This window comes from Ovis aries, chromosome 3, assembly GCF_016772045.2.
Source record: "Ovis aries strain OAR_USU_Benz2616 breed Rambouillet chromosome 3, ARS-UI_Ramb_v3.0, whole genome shotgun sequence".
Taxonomy (NCBI): Eukaryota; Metazoa; Chordata; class Mammalia; order Artiodactyla; family Bovidae; genus Ovis; species Ovis aries.
Genome location: NC_056056.1, coordinates 13,312,286 through 13,332,108, shown reverse-complemented (window position 1 = coordinate 13,332,108; position 19,823 = coordinate 13,312,286). Strand labels below are relative to the sequence as shown.

Below are 19,823 nucleotides of genomic sequence, written 5' to 3'. Positions count from 1 at the left end.
TGAACTCACGATGCAGAGGCCACAGGGAATGGGGGAACCTCTGCCTCCCAGATGAGACTTGTCTAGAAGCCCAAGGTACCACTGACTTTAGGGACAATTTCTCCTGTGGCTCCAGGTAGAGCTCAGCCCCTCTGCACTCCAAGTATACTCCCTCCTGAGGGGCCAGGAGAAAGCTGGGCAATTAGCCCCCAGTTGACTGCTTCTCTAGTCAAGGATTGGTGGCTGTTTCCCTCTGGGGTTTCTTTTTGATGAGTCAAAAGAGACCTTCTTGCTTTTACAGACTATCATGTCTGTAAAGGTCCTCAGGCCACCAAGGTTTGCTCTTTTTCTTTGGATGCTGGGTCTTTTGGGCAGAAAGTGAGGATTCAGGTAACAGAAAGAAGTGGAAGGTATCTGAAGGTAGCTCAGGAGGAGCCCAGAAATCTCCACAGTCGTGCATGTGTGCCTGTGTGCAAATGTGTGCATCTGTGACCATGAGGGACACTGCATGTATCTGTGTATGTGTTGTGTTGTATAACTATGTGTGTTTGTGTAACTGGATTTCCAGAGAAGCTGGAAATTTCCTATCAGTGTGTGTTCATTTGACTTGCGTTTTTTGCTTCTGTGCTGTGTGTAATACCTTCTGCATGGCTCATGATTCAAATACGAATAACCTCTTGGACTGCAGTGTCTGTGTAGAGGATGCTTGAGAGTTCTCTCTGTGTAGCTGAATTGTACATGTGCCTTTTGTTTGTGAGTTTTCCTGACTCACATCCTGACTGTATTCACCTATTAATAGTTTGAGTGTGTGTGTGTGTGTACGATTGTGCTCAGTCATGTCTGACTGTTTGCAACCCCATGGACTGTAGCCCACCAGGCTCCTCTGTTCATGGGATTTTCAAGGCAAGAAAGTTTTCTCTACTTTCCAGATATAAATAAACACTGATGGACCGAACAAAATTGAAGGCAAATAAAAGCCATTTACAGACTAAAAGACTACAGGAATATGAATGTTGACAGTTATCTGAGTAGAAGACTCCATCAGATCTTGAAATAACACATCTTAAGGTCCTGACTATTTTCTCTAAAGAGAGACAGAGAAATAGTAGAGTCATAGGAATAGATGTTCCAATAAATTTAAAAAATAAACCTAATAAATGATTGTGACTATAGATGCTACTGTATAAACATGCTAGCTTCCTACTCTTTCTGAGTATGTTGACAATGAAGTTTAATAACACCTACCTCTTAGGACTGTTGAAAAAACTTAGTGAAGCTATTATCCAAAAATGTATTAGTCTGACACAGTGTTCATTAAATGTCAATAATTATCCAGTGTGAAGATCAATATTGGGGAATCATGAATGGTCAATCAGGCAACTAAATTCTAATAGACCCTTCCAATCCTTCAGTATCTCCTAGCTCTCAGATGCCAGATCTCAGGTGTCTTCCTACCTATGAACACCCAGATCTGAGTCAACAGGAAGTACCAGAAATGTTTGAAGATACATGTACAGAAGGATGGTTTATTTCTTGACAAGAAGATAAACAAGACAATTAGTGATACAAAGGGAACATTTCAGGCAAAGATGGGCTCAATAAATAACAGAAACAGTATGGACCAAACAGAAGCAGAAGATATTAAGAAGAGATGGAAGGAATACACAGAAGAACTGTACAAAAAATGTTTTAATGACCCAGATAACCATGATGGTGTGATCACTCACCTAGAGCCAGACATCCTGGAGTTGAAGTCAAGTGGGGTTTAGGAAGCATTACTCTGAACAAAGCTAGCAGAGATGATAGAATTCTGGCTGAGACATTTCAAATCCTAAAAGATGATGCTGTTAAAATGTTGCACTCAATATGTGAACAAATTTGCAAAACTCAGCAGTGGTCAATGCCGGGGGCCAGTGTGAGGAATCCCGCCTGTGACAAGGTCATGCGGAAGGAAGCCTGACAAAATACAAGGACATGATCAGGCTTCAGGGGTTCCCCCTGGAATTTCCTGAGCATCCATCCCCTAAGACAAGAGTCTGCCTGCTTTACTGCGTTATGCTTTCCACCTACTCTTCTGACATTAACAGAGGGCTGTCCCTCCACCACCTTTTTCTGGAAAAAATTAGAGATTTAGATAATAAATCTCCTGGGCATAATACGAGTGTTTCAATCCAAAAACCCCTCTGATGGCTTTCTAGCCTGCCTGCAGGACTCGTACAGCTGCACATGTGATTGTTTGAGGCCTCCTGACTGCAGGAGGCACAGGAAGCTTAAAACATCCTAGGAATGTAGGGGCTTCTGAGGAGTCAAAATCATTGGAATAGGACTGATTAAAGGTTTCATTTGTTGAGCCAATACTTGCTGCCAAATTTTCATATTTTTACTTGTTGATATAGTTGGTATATAGAAAAAACAAGTAGTAACATTAGATCTTTGAGTTAAGCACCTTCTTTGTTATAACCCACTGCGCCTCTGTTCTATAGAGATATAACTTTAGTGCTTTAAAGAGATGCAGATTAAAGAAAAACACTTCAGGGGAAACAAAATTAGCATTCATTAAGGAAGAGAGCCAAAAGTGTTAACAAGCCTCTTGGCCAGAAGATAATGTAAATCACCTGAGACTTTTTGCATACAAAAAGATGTACAGAAAGAGTCTGGGCTGCTAATGCTGCATAATTTTGTATTACCCCTTGATTTCTATGTACAATCAAAAAAGTATAAAAGGCCTTGAACGACAATAGAGGTGGGGCCAGTCATTGGAACGACTGGTTTCCCCCATGTCTCCTCTTTACTCTAATTTCAGGCTGAATTCCCATCTGGGGCGTGGAGGCTCACCATGTCTACTTACTTGTCCCAGCTTCTAAGATCCATAAGAGAGAGAGCCCAAGGCGGGGCACTGTCCGATATTCAAACGGGCACCGGCGGCCTAATGTAGATGGTGCAAGTTCCTTGTCTGGAACTTTATTGATTTTCCACGTAAACCAAGTTAATCAGCCTCTTTTCTCCACTTAATTTTCCTACTACACTATTTCTTCATAATCTAATCTTATATTAATAAATAAATAAGTTTTTCCCTCTCCAACGCCATCCCTGCTTCGAATTCCCTGGATCCACTGGGGCTGGACCCTGGTAGGTCAAGGCACTGGAAAAGGCCAGTTTTCATTCCAATCCCAAAGAAGGATAATACCAAGTAATATTCAAACTACTGCACAATTGCACTCATTTCATATGCTTGCAAGGTCGTGCTCAAAATTCTCCAAGCTAGGCTTTAACAGTACATGAACCAAGAACTTACAGATGTTCATTTGGATTTAGAAAAGGCAGAGGAACCAGAGATCAAATTGCCAACATACGCTGGATCATAGAAAAAGCAAGAGAATTCCACAAAAACATCTACTGCTGCTCCATTGACTACACTAAAGCCTTTGACTGCATGGATCACAACAAGCTATGGAAAATTCTAAGAGAGATGGGAATACCAGACCATATTACCTGCCTCCTGAGAAACCTATATGCAGGTCAAGAAGCAACAGTTAGAGCTGGACATGGAACAGCAGACTGGTTCCAAATTGGGAAAGGAATATGTCAAGGCTGTATATTGCCACTCTTCTTATTTAACTTTTATGCAGAATACATCATGCAAAATGTCAGGCTGAATGAAGCACAAGCTGGAATCAAGATTGCCAGGAGAAATATCAATAACCACAGATAGGCAGATGACACCACCCTAATGGCAGAAAGCAAAAAGGAACTAAAAAGCTTCTTGATGAAGGTGAAAGAGGAGAGTGAAAAATCTGGCTTAAAACTCAACATTCAGAAAACGAAGATCATGGCATCTGGTCCCATCACTTCATGGCAAACAGATGGGGAAACAATGGAAACAGTGATGACTTATTTTCTTGGTCTCCAAAATCACTGCTGACAGTGACTGAAGCCACCAAATTAAAAGACACTTGCTCCTTGGAAGAAAAGCTATGGCAAACCTAGACAATGTATTAAAAGGAGAGGCATCACTTTGCTGACAAAGGTATGTATAGTCAAAGCTATCATTTTCCAGTAGTCATGTATGGATATAAGAGTTGACCCATAAAGAAGCCTGAGTGCCAAAGAATTGAACTTTTGAACTGTGGTGCCAAAGAAGACTCTTGAGAGTCCCATAGACAGCAAGGTGATCAAACCAGCAAATCCTAAAGGAAATCAACCCTGAATATTCATTGGAAGGACTGATAGTGAAGCTGAAGCTCCAGTATTTTGGCCACCTGTTGAAAAGATCGATTCATTGGAAAAGACTCTGATGCTGGAAAAGATTGCAAGCAGGAGGAGAAGGGGGCGACAGAGGATGAGATATTTAGATAGCATGATTGACTCAACAGATAGGAGTTTGAGCAAACTCTGGGAGATAGAGGACAGGGAAGTCTTGTTTACTGCAGTCCATGGGGTTGCAAAGAGTCGGACATGACTGAGTGACTGAACAACAATGAAAATATGTTCCCCCAGGGAATTTATCCCACTAATAGGATCCAAACTCAGAAGTTCACCTTAAGAGTGTGAGAGCTTGGAGAGATGCAAATTGCAGGCCAGTTTTTTGGTCCTTGTGCTGATCATCTCATAATACTGTTTTATTAAGTCCCTGAATTTGATACTGGGTTTTAAGATACTTATCCTGTCATAAAAGTAATCGATAAAATTTTGTATGTATCTTATGCAGGATTCTGCTCTTCAGTCAGTCAGTCAGTTCAGTCAGTCAGTTCAGTCACTCAGTCGTGTCCGACTCTCTGCGACCCCATGAATCGCAGCATGCCAGGCCTCCCTGTCCATCACCAACTCCCGGAGTTCACTCAGACTCACGTCCATTGAGTCAGTGATGCCATCCAGCCATCTCATCTTCGGTCATCCCCTTCTCCTCCTGCCCCCAATCCCTCCCAGCATCAGAGTCTTTTCCAATGAGTCAACTCTTCACATGAGGTGGCCAAAGTACTGGAGTTTCAGCTTTAGCATCATTCCTTCCAAAGAACACCCAGGGCCGATCTCCTTTAGAATGGACTGGTTGGATCTCCTTGTGCGCCATCACAGCCCTTCTGTTCTTAGATAATTAATTAACTAATTAATGTGCATTGAATTACAACCCTCTGATTAACTCTATGAATGTGTGATGTGTGATATTGGTATCTTAGCATTACAGAGCCACAACAAGAGGCTGAGAGAGATTTAGCATCCCAAGTCATACACCTAGAAAGCAGTGGGGCCAGGATCACAGCATGAGGAATCTGGCTTCAGGTCCATAACATTAGTCAGTCCTTTGGCAGGTGTTCATTAGAAGGTTAGTATCCTGTATCTTGACTCATCTGATAAAGAATCCACCTGCAATGTGGGAGACCTAGGTTTGATATCTGGGTTGGAAAGATCGCCTGGAGAAGGGAACAGCTACCCACTCTAGTATTCTGGCCTGGAGCATTCCATGAACTGTATAGTCCATGGGGCCACAAAGAGTCAGACTCGACTGAGCAATTTTCACTTTCTAGCCAAAAGCTTAGTGCTAGAAACATGGTTAATTAAAAAGAAAACCAAAGAATGAATTTACTCCGGTCTCCATCCAAATTAATCTATTGAGCATTGAGGATTTGTCACTTGCTCTGATAGCACTAGGTGATAAAAGGAATTTAGGAGAAAATTCTTCTTCTCTATGAGTAAGTTAGAGACCTTAGTGTGTATGTGTATTAGTCGCTCAGTTGTGTCTGACTCCTTGCAACGCCATGGACTGTAGCCTGCCAGGCTTCTCCATCCATGGGATTTTCCAGGCAAGAATACTGGAGTGGATTGCCATTTCCTTCTCTAGGGTATCTTTCTAACGCAGAAACTGAACCCGGGTCTCTCACATTGCAGGCAGACTCTTAACTGTCTGAGCCACCAGGGAAGCCAGAGAGACCTTAGTGTGGCAGCCTTAATCACAATATCAAAGCTTCTGACCTTTTCCCCTCTCCTTCATCCCCAGCAGACATGAGCAGACCATGAGGAAGGAGAACCAGAGCAGCGTGTCAGAGTTCCTCCTCCGGGGGCTCCCCATCCTGCCAGAGCAGCAGGGCATATTCTTTGCCCTGTTCCTGGGCATGTACCTCACAACAGTGCTGGGCAACCTGCTCATCGTCCTGCTCATCAGGCTGGACCCTCGCCTCCACACCCCCATGTACTTCTTCCTCAGCCACCTGGCCTTCTCTGACATTTCCCTTTCCACTATCACAGTTCCAAAGATGCTGATGAACATGCATACTCAGCAACAATCCATCCCCTACGTGGAGTGCATTTCCCAGATGTATTTTTTCATACTTTTTGGCTGTCTTGACAACTTCCTTCTTGCAGTGATGGCATATGACAGGTATGTAGCCATATGTCAGCCACTTCACTACACCACTGTCATGAGGCAGGAGCTGTGTATCTCATTGGTAGCTGTGTCCTGGTTCTTCTGTTGTATCCATGCCCTGTTGCACACCCTCCTCTTGGTCCAACTGTCCTTCTGTGCTGAAAATACCATCCCCAACTTCTTCTGTGACCTCCCTGCCCTCCTGAAGATGAGCTGCTCAGACATTTCCATCAATGAGCTGGTCATCTTTACTGAAGGAGGAATGCTGTTCATCTTGCCTCTGAGTAGCATCTTGGGCTCATATGTTCGTATAGGGACCATCGTCCTGAGGGTCCCGTCCACTAAGAGACTCTTTAAAGTCTTCTCCACCTGTGGCTCCCACCTCTTTGTGGTATCTTTGTACTATGGGACACTTGCTGGTGCTTACTTTTTCTCCTCATTATGGGACTCCAATGACAAAGACATAATTGCTTCAGTCATATATACAGTGGTTACGCCCATGCTGAACCCCTTTATCTATAGCCTCAGAAACAGAGACATCAAACAAGCCCTAGAAATATTTGTCTTTAGCGGTAACTTCTTCAGATGAGAATCACTAAATCCTCTGTTTACAGTCTTGAGCACAGTGATATATATCTTCTAAAATTATTGTATGGTTTGGCAACTTTGTGTAACTTTAAATGAATATGCATTCTGCTTTCATGTTGTTTAGTTATTCAGTCGTGTCCAGTCTTTGCAACCCCCTGAACACCAGCATGCCAGGCTTCCCTGTCCTTCACTATCTCCCAGAGTTTGCTCAAACTCATGTCCATTGAGTCGGTGATGCCATCCTACCATCTCATCCTCTGTGCCCCCTTCTCCTCCTCAGTCTTTCCCAGCATCGGAGTCTTTTCCAATGAGTTGGATCTTTGCATCAGGTGGTCAAAGTATTGGAGCTTCAGCATCAGCCCTTCCAGTGAATATTCAGGGTTGATTTCCTTTAGGATTGACTGATTTGATCTCCTTGCTGTCCAAGGAACTCTCAAGAGTCCTCTTTAGCAGCACAGTTCAAAAATATCAGTTCTTCAGCACTCAACATTCTCTACAGTCCAACTCTCACATTCATACATGACTACTGGAAAAACCATAGCTTTGACTATATGGACCTTTATCACCAAAGTGATGTCTCTGCTTTTTAATATACTGTCTGGGGAAAAGGCAATGACACCTCACTCCAGTACTCTTGCCTGGAAAATCCCATGGGTGGAGGAGCCTGGTAGGCTGCAGTCCATGGGGTCGCGAAGAGTCAGACACGACTGAGTGACTTCACTTTCACTTTTCACTTTCATGCATTGGAGAAGGAAATGGCAACCCACTCCAGTGTTCTCGCCTGGAGAATCCCAGGGATGGGGGAGTCTGGTGGGCTGCCATCTATGAGGTTGCACAGAGTCGGACACGACTGAAGCGACTTAGCAGCAGCAGCAGCAGGTTTGTCACAGCTTTTCTTCCACGGAGCAAGCGTCTTTTAATTTCATGGCTGCAGTCACTGTCTGTAGTGATTTTGGAGCCCAAGAAAAGAAAGTCTGTCACTATTTTCATTTTTTCCCCATCTATTCACCTTGATGTGATAGGTCCAGCTGTCATGTTGTAGTGTTGTTAATATGCCAACAAAGTCCAGTTTGTTGGATTTTTAAATATTCTTAACTTTATTTTTTCTGTTTTTCCATTGTGTCATAAAATGTGGAAAATCTTATGCAAAACATTTTTATACTGTGTTGTTGAGGACACACAGATTGAGCATCATGATCTGCTCTTGGTGGACTGATTCTTCTATGTAAGGTATGCTGAAATTGGATGCATTGGCTTCAAGCTGGTTTTGAATGCCTTATATAAACTCCAGGTTCAATGACAACATGCTAGTGGATTGAAACCAGTCATAATAAGGGAGAATTACACTTTTATCAAGCTCCAGGAGTTGATGATAGATGGGGAAATCTAGCATGTTGCAGTCCCTGGGGTTGCAAAGAGTCAGACACTACTGAGCAACTGAACTAAACTGAATGGAACACTTACAGAAATTAGCAAATACTACAGAGCGAGTCTCCCTTACAATAGAGAGACATTTTTATTCATTTAACAAAACACCACTGCATTTATAATTAGGAGACATTTCTCTTTAGCAATGGCTCCTTATATAACATCTCAGTTACTTCTGATGTTAGTAAGATATACTAATTTTCTTTTGGGGCTTCCCTTGTAGCTCAGTCAGTAAAGAATCTTCCTGCAATGCAGGAGAAAGGGGTTCAATTCCTGGATCAGGAAGATCCCCTGGAGAAGGAAATGGCAATCCACTCCACTACTCTTGCCTAGAGAATCCCATGGACAGAGGACCCTGGCTGGCTACAGTCCATGGTGTTGCAAGAGTCAGACCCGATTTAGTGATTAAACCATTCCCAGCTTTCTTCTGGTTAGTGTTTACATGGTATTTTTTCCATCACTTTGCTTGAAACTTTTTTTAAAAAATTAATTAATTTATTTTAATTGGAAGCTAATTACTTTGCAATATTGTAGTGGTTTTTGCCATACACTCACATGTGTTGCCCATCTTGAACCCCCTTCCCACCTCCCTCTCCATCCCATCCCTCAGGGTCATCCCAGTGCACCGGCCCTGAGCACCTTGTCTCATGCATCAAACCTGGACTGGCAATATAATTCACATATGGTAATATACATGTTTCAATGTTATTTTCTCAAATCATCCCACCCTCACCTTTTCCCACAGAGTCCAAAAGTCTGTTCTTTATATCTGTGTCTCTTGCTGACTCGCATATAGGGTCATCGTTACCATCTTTCTAAATTCCATATATATGCGTTAACGTACTATATTGGTGTTTTTCTTTCTGACTTACTTCACTCTGTATGATAGGCTCCAGTTTCATCCACCTCATTAGAACTGATTCAAATGTCTTCTTTTTAATACCTGAGTAATATTCCACTGTGTATATGTACCATGGCTTTCTTATCCATTTGTCTGCTGATGGACATCTAGGTTGCTTCCAAGTCCTGGCTATTGTAAACAGTGTTGCAATGAACATTGGGGTACATGTGTCTTTTTCAATTCTGGTTTCCTCAGTGTGTATGCCCAGCAGTGGGATTGCTGGGTCATATGACAGTTCCATTTCCAGTTTTTTAAGGAATCTCCACACTGTTCTCCATAGTGGCTGTACTAGTTTGCATTCCCACCAACAGTATAAGAGGGTTGCCTTTTCTCCACACCCTCTCCAGCATTTATTTTTTGTAGACTTTTTGATAGCAGCCATTCTGACCGATGTGAGATGATACCTCGTTGTGGTTTTGATTTGCATTTCTCTGATAATGAGTGATGTTGAGCATCTTTTCATGTGTTTGTTAGCCATCTGTATGCCTTCTTTGGAGAAATGTCTGTTTAGTTCTTTTGCCCATTTTTTAAAAATGTCTTTATCTGTTAAGTGTTAGTTGTTAGTAGTGTAAAGTTGAGTTTTGCTTTTTATACATGGATTGACAATCATTGTATTTCTGGAGAATTTATCTCTTCAGTTAAGTTCAGTTAGCTGCTCGTCGTGTCTGACTCTTTGCAACCCCATGGACTGCAGCACACCAGACCTCCCTGTCCATTGCCAACTCCTGGAGTCTACCCAAACTCATGTCTATTGAGTAGGTGATGCCATCCAACCATCTCATCTTCTGTAGTCCCCTTCTCCCACCTTCAATCTTTCCCAGCATCAGCGTCTTTTCAAATGAGTCAGCCCTTCGCATCAAGTGGCCACAGTATTGGAGTTTCAGCTTCAATATCAGTCCTTCCAGTGAACACTCAGGATTGATCTCCTTTCGGATGGACTGGTTGGATCTCCTTGCAGTCCAAGGGAATCTCAAGAGTCTTCTCCAATACCATAGTTCAAAAGCATCAATTCTTTGGTGCTCAGCTTTCTTTATAGTTCAACTCTCACATCCATACAGGACTACTGGAAAAATTTATCTCTTAACATCTAATAATAAAGGATAGAATGTATGTGAATTTATATTGTCTGTTATTTCTATTTTTTTTGTTTGTTTGTTTGTTTTGCTGCATCATGTGGCAATTTCCCCCACATTGGGAGCACAGAGTCCTAAGCACTGGACTGCCAAGGAAATCTCTGTATTTCTACAAGCTTTCTAATTAAGATATCTGATTTCCTATTTATTGTCTCTTCTCTTATTCCCTTTTGATTAATTAAACGTACATTTTATTTCATTTCCTCCTCTATTGAACAATTGATCATATATTATTATTATTATACAATTCTTTTTCTGTGCTTTACATTATGTAGAAATTATGTCTTACTTTCCCTAAAAAATTTTTTCATTGTAGTATAATGTGAGTGTGTACTCAGTCACTCAGTTGTATCCAACTCTTTTCAACCGTATGGACTGTAGCTTGCCAGACCCCTCTGTCCATGGGATTTCCTAGGCAAGAATACTGGAATGGGTTGCCATTTCCTTCTCCAGGGGATCTTCGCGAGCCAGAGATTGAACCTGCATCCCCTGAGTCCTGCATTTATTTGCAGGATTCTTTACCACTGAGCCACCTGAAAAGCCCATTGTAGTATAATGACACAACATGAAATGTACCATTTTAACCATTTGAAGTACACAGTTAGATGGCATTTGATACATTTATCAGTGCTATCCTATTCTAGGGCTTCAAAAGAAAACTCTGTGGAACATCAGTGCAATTGAATACTTTTCAGCTATGAAAAAATAATGACAAAGATACCTATGAATCAATGTGAAGGGATTTCCAAGCTATATTATTAACCCTGTGGCAGATTCATGTTGATGTATAGCAAAACCAATACAATATTGTAAATTAATTAGCCACCAATTAAAATAAATAAATTTATGTTAAAGATAAATAAATGGAAAAAAGAAACATAAAAGAGCATCTATATAATGCTACTTCTCATGTGAAAATGAAAGGAAGCTAATATTGGGTTGGCCAAAGCATTTGTTTGTGTTTTTCCATAAGATGGTATGGAAAAACTAAATGAATTTCTTGGCCAACCCAATATATAAATGTAACTTCTCACTGAGCAAGAAGCACAGAAAGAATAAATCAGAAACTAATGAGACCGTTTACCTACAGGATGTGGGTGGGAATGAATAGAAAAAGATGAGGAGATGAGTATATTCATTTGTATAATTTGACTATGTTATCTTTTACCTACTAAAAAATAAATAGAAGATAATGGAAAATAAATAAAAGTAGAATAAACCAAAAAATGAGCTTAACTATATTTCAAATTAATACCATAATCAGACTAAAGGGGAAAATAAATTAATTAAGTAATTATCAAACACATAATTTTGTATATAAACACTGAGTAAGTGTTTGAGGGGAAGTTAGTTTGTCATTAACAGTGGTTTGAGTTCAAGATTCTGAAATTACTTATATTCAAAACTTTAGCAAATTAATAAACTTATTCTGGAAAAAGGAGTAATTCATCAGTTGGGGAAGGATGCCATGTACATGGAAAAGGAGAGGCTGGAAAGAACTCTTTGGTGTCAACTTGAGCTCATGAGTTTTAATGTATCTAAACAGGCTGAAATTTTATAATCCATATCAATATTGGTTCCCATCCCACATTCTTTCTGTCCCACTCCTGACCTATCTCCTATGGGTAACCATTCCTTCAGTTTATTAGATCCTAGTTCATTTTTATCAAGGTTGTTCTGGATTTTGTGGGTCTTTCGTGGTTCTATATGGATGGAATAAATGGTAACAGTGGAGTGTGTGCTCTAATACAATTGGAGATCAGGGGTGTGGGACTCTCAAAGGTTAATACTGCTCTGTCTGGACCGTACTGCGATATATGAGGAGGCATTGCTGAGTTCATTGCTGAATTCTTCAAAGGTCAAGGGCATTCACCTCTTCTCCTCCTCATGAGCAGGCAGAAGGGTGGCTAACATGTTAGTGACATTAGGGACACCTTCTCCCAGGACTCCTGTGGCTCAGCCCTTTGGCCTCTGCAAGGATCCATCTCAAGAGGAAGGCAAGAAATTAGCCAATTAGCTCAGCTGGTTTCTTCTCCAACCAGAAGCTTGGGGCTGTGTTCCCTGGGGCCTTAGTCCTATTGGTAAAAATGAATCTTTCTGCTCATTGTTCTAGTTCTTGTAGTCAGACATGGAAGGTGCTAAAGATCCTTAGATCATAGAGGTATAAGAGATGGATGTTTAGGGAGCAGCCTAGACCAGCAAGAATCAACAATGATCTGAGCAAGGTGGGAGACCATCTCTTTTCCTAGATATGTGCATTGACTAGGAGAAAGAGAGAGGAAAGGTGTGTTTATGTTGCTTGTACAACTATGTGTTCACTGGTGTACACACTGATTCAGTGGTGCTGCCAGCCACGCAAGTGACCATAAAATTAAAATGAGTTAAAATTACCTAAAATTAAAAATTTGGTTTCTTATTTGCGCTAGCTATATTTCAAGTCTTTTGTAGTCACATGAGGTTAGTGCTACTGTATTGGACAAAGCAGATGTAGAATATTCCCATCATTGTAGAAAGTCCTATAATGGGCTGATAACAGACCATGGAGGGCTGGAATTCTCATACACTGCATGGGTGTGTGCTTGTGTGAGTGTGTGTAAGTTATCTATGTGTTGGGTTTGACTATGTGTGATTCAGTGTGTGTAGTGGAGTTTCTCTATGTGTGTGTACAGTTTATGAACTGTCTTGGTGAATGGATGTGGTCTTGGCATATTTTTTTCAATCAGCTTTTGCAGTGTGATTACTATAACAGACTGTACATATCTAATGTATACAATCTGAGGAGTTTGGACCTACGCACACACATGTGAAGCCATCACCACAATCAAGTCATTGACACGTCTATCTCTTCTAAAAAAATTCCTTGTGTCCCTTTATTGTGGTAAGAAAACTTAACATGGACTTCACTCTTTTAAGGAGTTTTTAAATGCACAATATAGAATTTTTGACTCTAGGCAATATGCTGTATAGCAGGACTCTAGAATTAATTCATTTTGCACAACGGAAACTTTATATTGATTGAATAACACACTATATTTTCCCCTCTTCTTCTCTCTAGCCCTTGATAATCTTCATTTATTCTCTGCTTCTATGAATTTCTTAAACTGAAGTCATTTCTGAAACTGAAACTGAAATAAAAAATTATTTTTCCTTAAAGGACTGGCTTAGCATAATATCCTCCAGGTTCATCCCCAATGTCACATATGTCAGAATTTCCTAGGGGGGTTCATGTTTGGGAACGCATGTACACCCGTGGTGGATTCATGTCAATGTATGGCAAAACCAATACAGTATTGTAAAGTAAAATAAAGTAAAAATTAAAATTAAAAAAAAAAGAATTTCCTTTTTTAAAGGCAAAATGATATTCCGTTGTATATGTATGCCATATTTTCTTTATTCACTCATCTGACAATGGACATTTTGGTTGTTTCCATAACTTAACTATTGTGAATAGTACTGCAGTACATGTGAGAGTAAATATATCTTTGAGATCTTGATTTCTATCCTTTCTGATATATACCCAGAAACGGGATTGCCATATCAGATGGTAGTTCTGGTTTTAATGTTTTGGGAAAACTCCATACTGTTTTTCATAGCAGCTGCACCATTTATATCCACACCAACAGTATAGAAGGGTTTTGTTTACATGATTTTTAAGTTGTGTAATGACAAAGTATTTCATTTTAAAGGTGTGTGTAAGTTGGTCTGAATCCATAAAAGGTTCTACATTTTTGTCTAAGATAAGTGAGAGAGGGTCAAAAAGAAGCACTCTGTTACTCTGTGTGTCTGTTTTTGTGTACAACTCCCTCACAATCTAATTCTCCTCTTATTAAATGAGTGTAGAGCAGAGCGGGCTAAGTGAGTGACTTAGAAACATGTGTATGCATTTGGCCTGGGGAGACAGCCTCGCAGCCTGACTCTTGTCTTGTCTCAGCTCTAGACATAAAAGGAAGCTGTAAACAAAGTCCTCTGTATGCCAAGTTAGGTGGCAATTTGTTCTGGTGGCTTGAAGGTTGCTGAAGTTCTCTAGGACTTTTTTCATCAACATTTAATTATTTCCACACTTTGGGGGACATGGTGGAGTCAACTCTGGAACCTTGTCTAGTTAATCCGATGACTGTGAATGCTGATACAACTTTTTGGTCCTACAGCATCTGTAATGTCTTGGTTCTCTGACCACTCATTTTGTGAGTGTGCTCAGAACTCACTCAGCCATTCTAAAACACTAGAGATGGAAAGGAAGAGAGAGGCAGGGGCGCACAAGAAGGCACTTACATGTGTCATGCTCAGTCCCTCAGTCACGCCCGAGCTTTATGACAGTATGGACTGAAGCCCGCCAGGCTCCTATGTCCATGGGATCCTCCTGACAAGAATACTGGAGTGGGTTGCCCTTTCCTCCTCCAGGGATCTTCACGAGCCAGGAATGGAACTGGCATCTCCTGCATCACCTATATTGTCAGGCAGATTTATGACGACAGTTACTAATACTTATTCCAAATTTATTAAAAGTTCAGTGAGTCAAGTGCAATGGATGTACTCATCTTTAGGGACCATAGTCTGGGCCCTGGATGTGAGGGGAGATCCCAGAAGTCAACACACATTTTCAGGAAGCTTCTTGATCTTGCTTGATGGTCACCTCATATCTTTGTTATATTTAGTTTCTGATCTGGAATCTTGGTCACTCATTCTGCCTAGATAATGAATTGATTTATTGAGTTTTGGGGTCACTCTCCTTTTGACTGCTTCTTTTTAGTCAATGCTTATTAACCCTTGTGACATATTTCTAAATTAACAAATTTTTATTGTACTAAAATACATATAAGTGTTACCATTTCAATGATTTTTAAGTGTACAGTTCTGTAGCATTAAGTACGTTTACATTGTTGACAGCCATCACCACCATCCACTCCAGAACATTTTAATCTTCCCAAACTGAAACGCTGCCTCCACTGAATAATAAGTTCTCAATTTCCTCCTCCACGCAAGGCCCAGCAACCACCATTCTATTTTTTGTCTCTATGAATTTGACCATTCTGGGAATCTCATGTAAGTGGAATCATGCAGTATTTATATATTTGTGACTAGCTGATTTTACTTAGCATAATGTCCTCAAGGTTTAATCGATATTGTAGCATGTGTCAGGATTTCTTTTCTTTTTAAGGATGAGTAATTCTTATCAAGGCTATGGTTTTTCCAGTGGTCATGTATGGATGTGAGAGTTGGACTGTGAAGAAAGCTGAGCACTGAAGAATTGATGCTTTTGAACTGTGGTGTTGGAGAAGACTCTTGAGAGTCCCTTGGACTGCAAGGAGATCCAACCAGTCCATTCTGAAGGAGATCCGCCCTGGGATTTCTTTGGAAGGAATGATGCTGAAGCTGAAACTCCAGTACTTTGGCCACCTGATGCGAAGAGTTGACTCATTGGAAAAGACTTTGATGCTGGGAGGGATTAGGGGCAGGAGGAGAAAGGGATGACAGAGGATGAGATGGCTGGATGGCAACACTGACTCGATGAACGTGAGTCTGAGTGAACTCCAGGAGATGGTGATGGACAGGGAGGCCTGGCGTGCTGTGATTCATGGGGTCGCAAAGAGTCGGACACGACTGAGCGACTGAACTGAACTGAATATTCCATTGCATGTAGAGACCACATTTTGTTTATCCATTCATTTGTCAGTGGATACAGATTCTTTTCATCTTTTGGCTATTGTGAACGATGCTGCTTTAAACATGGCTATTGCCTTGTGGCTCAGCTGGTGTAAAGAATCCACCTGCAGTGTGGGAGACCTGGGCTCAATCCCTGGGTTGGGAAGATCCCCTGGAGAAGGGAAAGGCTAGTCATGCTAGTATTCTGGTCTAGAGAATTTCATGGACTGTATAGTCCATGGGCAGAGAAGGCAATGACACCCCACTCCAGTACTCTTGCCTGGAAAATCCCATGGACGGAGGAGCCTGGTAGGCTGCAGTTCATGGGGTTGCCAAGAGTCGGACACGACTGAGTGACTTCACTTTCACTTTTCACTTTCATGCATTGGAGAAGGAAATGGCAACCCACTCCAGTGTTCTTGCCTGGAGAATCCCAGAGACAGTGGGCCCCCGTCTCTGGGGTTGCACAGAGTCGGACACGACTGAAGCGACTTAGCAGCAGCAGCAGCATAGTCCATGGTATCACAAAGAGTTGGACACTACTGAGCAACTTTCACTTCAGTTCACTTCACTTCACTTCAAACATGGTTACACAAATCGTTTTAGCCCCTGCTTTCAGTTCTTTGGGATATATTATCAGAAGTGAAGTTTCCGAGGTGTTAGTCACTTAGTTATGTCCTACTGTTTTGTGACCCCATGGACTATAGCCCACCAGGCTCCTCTGTCCATGGAATTCTACAGGCAAGAATACTAGAGTGGGTTGCCTTTCCCTTCTCCAGGCAATCTTCCCAACCCAGAGATTGAACCTGAGTGTCCTGCATTGCAGGCAGATACTTAACCACTGAGCCACCAGGGAAGTCCTGAAATTTCTGAATCATATGGTAATTCTATGCTTAATTTTTTGAGGAAATGACATAGTGTTTCCTTACTTTTTTTCTCCCTTCCTCTCTCCTTCCCTCCATTCTTTTCTTTCTATGTCATTCTAATGATAAGAGGTGAGTTTATGGGTTGAGTGCTTATTTTGTACATGGTGTATTAATTTTACAATAACGCTTTAAGTGGTATCTCTGTGTGTGTGTTTGTGTCTGTGCACGCCCAAGACAGACACAAGCACATAAGCAGCCTGGTTGTAAAGCCATAGAAGGGACTGTATCTTATTTATTCAGGTCAGTTCAGTTCAGTTGCTCAGTCGTGTCCAACTGTTTGTGACCCCATGAATCGCAGCACGCCAGGCCTCTCTGTCCACCACCAACTCCCAGAGTACACTCAAACTCCTGTCCGTCGAGTTGGTGATGCCATCCAGCCATCTCATCCTCTGTCCCCTTCTCCTCCTGCCCCTAATCCCTCCTAGCATCAGGGTGTTTTCCAATGAGTCAACACTTCTCATGAGGTGGCCAAAGTACTGGAGTTTCAGCTTTAGCATCCGTCCTTCCAATGAACACCCAGGACTGATTTAATTTAGAATGGACTGGTTGGATCTCCTTGCAGTCCAAGGGACTCTCAAGAGTCTTCTCCAACACCACAGTTCAAAAGCATCAATTCTTTGGCACTCAGCTTTCTTCACAGTCCAACTCTCACATCCATACATGACCACTGGAAAAACCATAGCCTTGACTAGAGAGAACGTTGTTGGCAAAGTAATGTCTATGCTTTTGAATATGCTATCTGGGTTGGTCATAACTTTTCTTCCAAGTAGTAAGCATCTTTTAATTTCATGGCTGCAATCACCATCTGCAGTGATTTTGTCTATTGTAGTGTCTCCACTATGTTTAAAAAAGAATGAGGTGTTCCTGATTTCCATTGAAGAGTTTGATTGATGTTCATTCATTAATGTGTTATTGGTGTCTCCAAGTGACTGTGTCAGTGTTCAGACAGATCTCATTTTCATTGTTCTCATCACACTGGATGAGGCATCAATGTGTGAGTGAAATGCAGTGAGATTTGTCTGTATAAGGACACAGCCACTGGGAGAAAGTATGTAACCATATGGTAATTGCTATGTTCAATATGTCTAAGTCCCTGACATTTCCCATTTCTGTTCATCCCCAGCAGAGATAAGAAGAGCATGAGGCCTGAGAATCAGAGCCACGTGTCCAAGTTCCTCCTCCTAGGGCTCCCCATCCGGCCAGAGCAGCAGGGCATGTTCTCCGCCCTGTTCCTGGGCATGTACCTAATCACAGTGCTGGGAAACCTGCTCATCATTCTGCTCATCAGGTTGAACCCTCGCCTCCACACCCCCATGTACTTCTTCCTCAGCCACTTGGCCCTCACTGAAGTCTCATTTTCATTTGTCACCATCCCTAAGATGGTGATAAACATGCAAACCTAGGATTAATCCATCCCCTATGCAGGGTGCATAGCACAGATGTATTTTTTCTTACTTTTTGGCTGCATTGATGACCTTCTTCTTGTAGTGATGGCTTATGACAGGTATGTGGCCATCTGTCACCCTCTCCACTACACGGCCATCATGAGGGAGGGGCTGTGCATGTTTCTGCTGGCTGGATCCTGGCTCCTCTCTTGTGTCAGTGCCCTGTCCCACACCATCCTCCTGGCTCAGCTGTCCTTCTGTGCAGACAACATCATCCCACATTTCTTCTGTGACCTTGCTGCCCTGCTCAAGCTCTCCTGCTCAGACACCTCTCTCAATGAGCTGGTCATATTCACTGCAGGGGCTGCAGTTGTCATTCTTCCACTGAGTGGCATCCTGGTCTCTTATGGTCTCATTGGGGCCTCCATCCTGAGGGTCCCTTCTACCAAGGGGCTCTGCAAAGCCCTGTTCACCTGTGGCTCCCACCTCTCTGTGGTGTTTCTATTCTATGGAACCATTATGGCACTTACTTTCCACCTCATCAGGCAAGTCCAATGACTCAGACATGATTGCCTCAATGATGTACACAGTGGTGACCCCCATGCTGAACCCCTTCATCTATAGCCTGAGGAAGAGAGACATGAAATTGGCTCTGGGAATTCTTTTCAGAAGCAATAATCTTTTCATCCAGTGAGAATCACCTAACCATGTTCTTATTTAAACCCACTGACTTTGTCAGAAATGCTCTCTTAAATAGTTGCATGTTGACCATCCATGTCTCTAGCACCATCCCAGTTATTCTTTATTTTTTTAACTTTATATTTGTTTATTTATTTAGAACATTATGAAGCTTGATTAGAAGATTAATTTTGTTACTGAGAATTATATATTGTTGGTTATTATTTTTTTAAACTTTTTTTAAAATTTAAATTTATTTATTTTAATCAGAAGCTAATTACTTTACAATATTGTATTGGTTCTGCCACACATCAACATGAATCTGCCGCGAGCATACACGTGTTCCCCACCCTGAACCCCCCTCCCACCTCCCTCCCTGTACCATCTCTCCAGATCATCCCAGTGCACCAGCCCCAAGCATCCTGTATCAAACCTGGTCTGGCAATTCGTTTATTATATGATATTATACATGTTTCAATGCCATTCCCACCCTCTCCCTCTCCCACAGATTCCAAAATGCTGTTCTATACATTTGTGCCTCTTTTGCTGTCTCACATACAGGATTATCATTACCATCTTTCTAGATTCCATATATATGTGTTAGTATACTGTATTGGTGTTTTTCTTTCTGGCTTACTTCGCTCTGTATAATAGGCTCCAGTTTCATCCACCTCCTTAGAACTGATTCAAATGTATTCTTTTTAATGGCTGCATAATACTCCATTGTGTATATGTACCACAGCTTTCTTATCTATTCATCTGCTGATGGACATCTATTATAAACACTGCTGCAATGAACACTGG

The 19,823-nt window shown here is 41.6% G+C and overlaps 1 pseudogene; it reads left to right on the top strand.

Moving 5' to 3' along the window:
- The first annotated feature begins 5,987 nt into the window (after positions 1-5,987).
- LOC101119034 (olfactory receptor 1J4-like) lies at positions 5,988-19,035 on the top strand (annotated as a pseudogene).
- Positions 19,036-19,823: the final 788 nt, after the last annotated feature.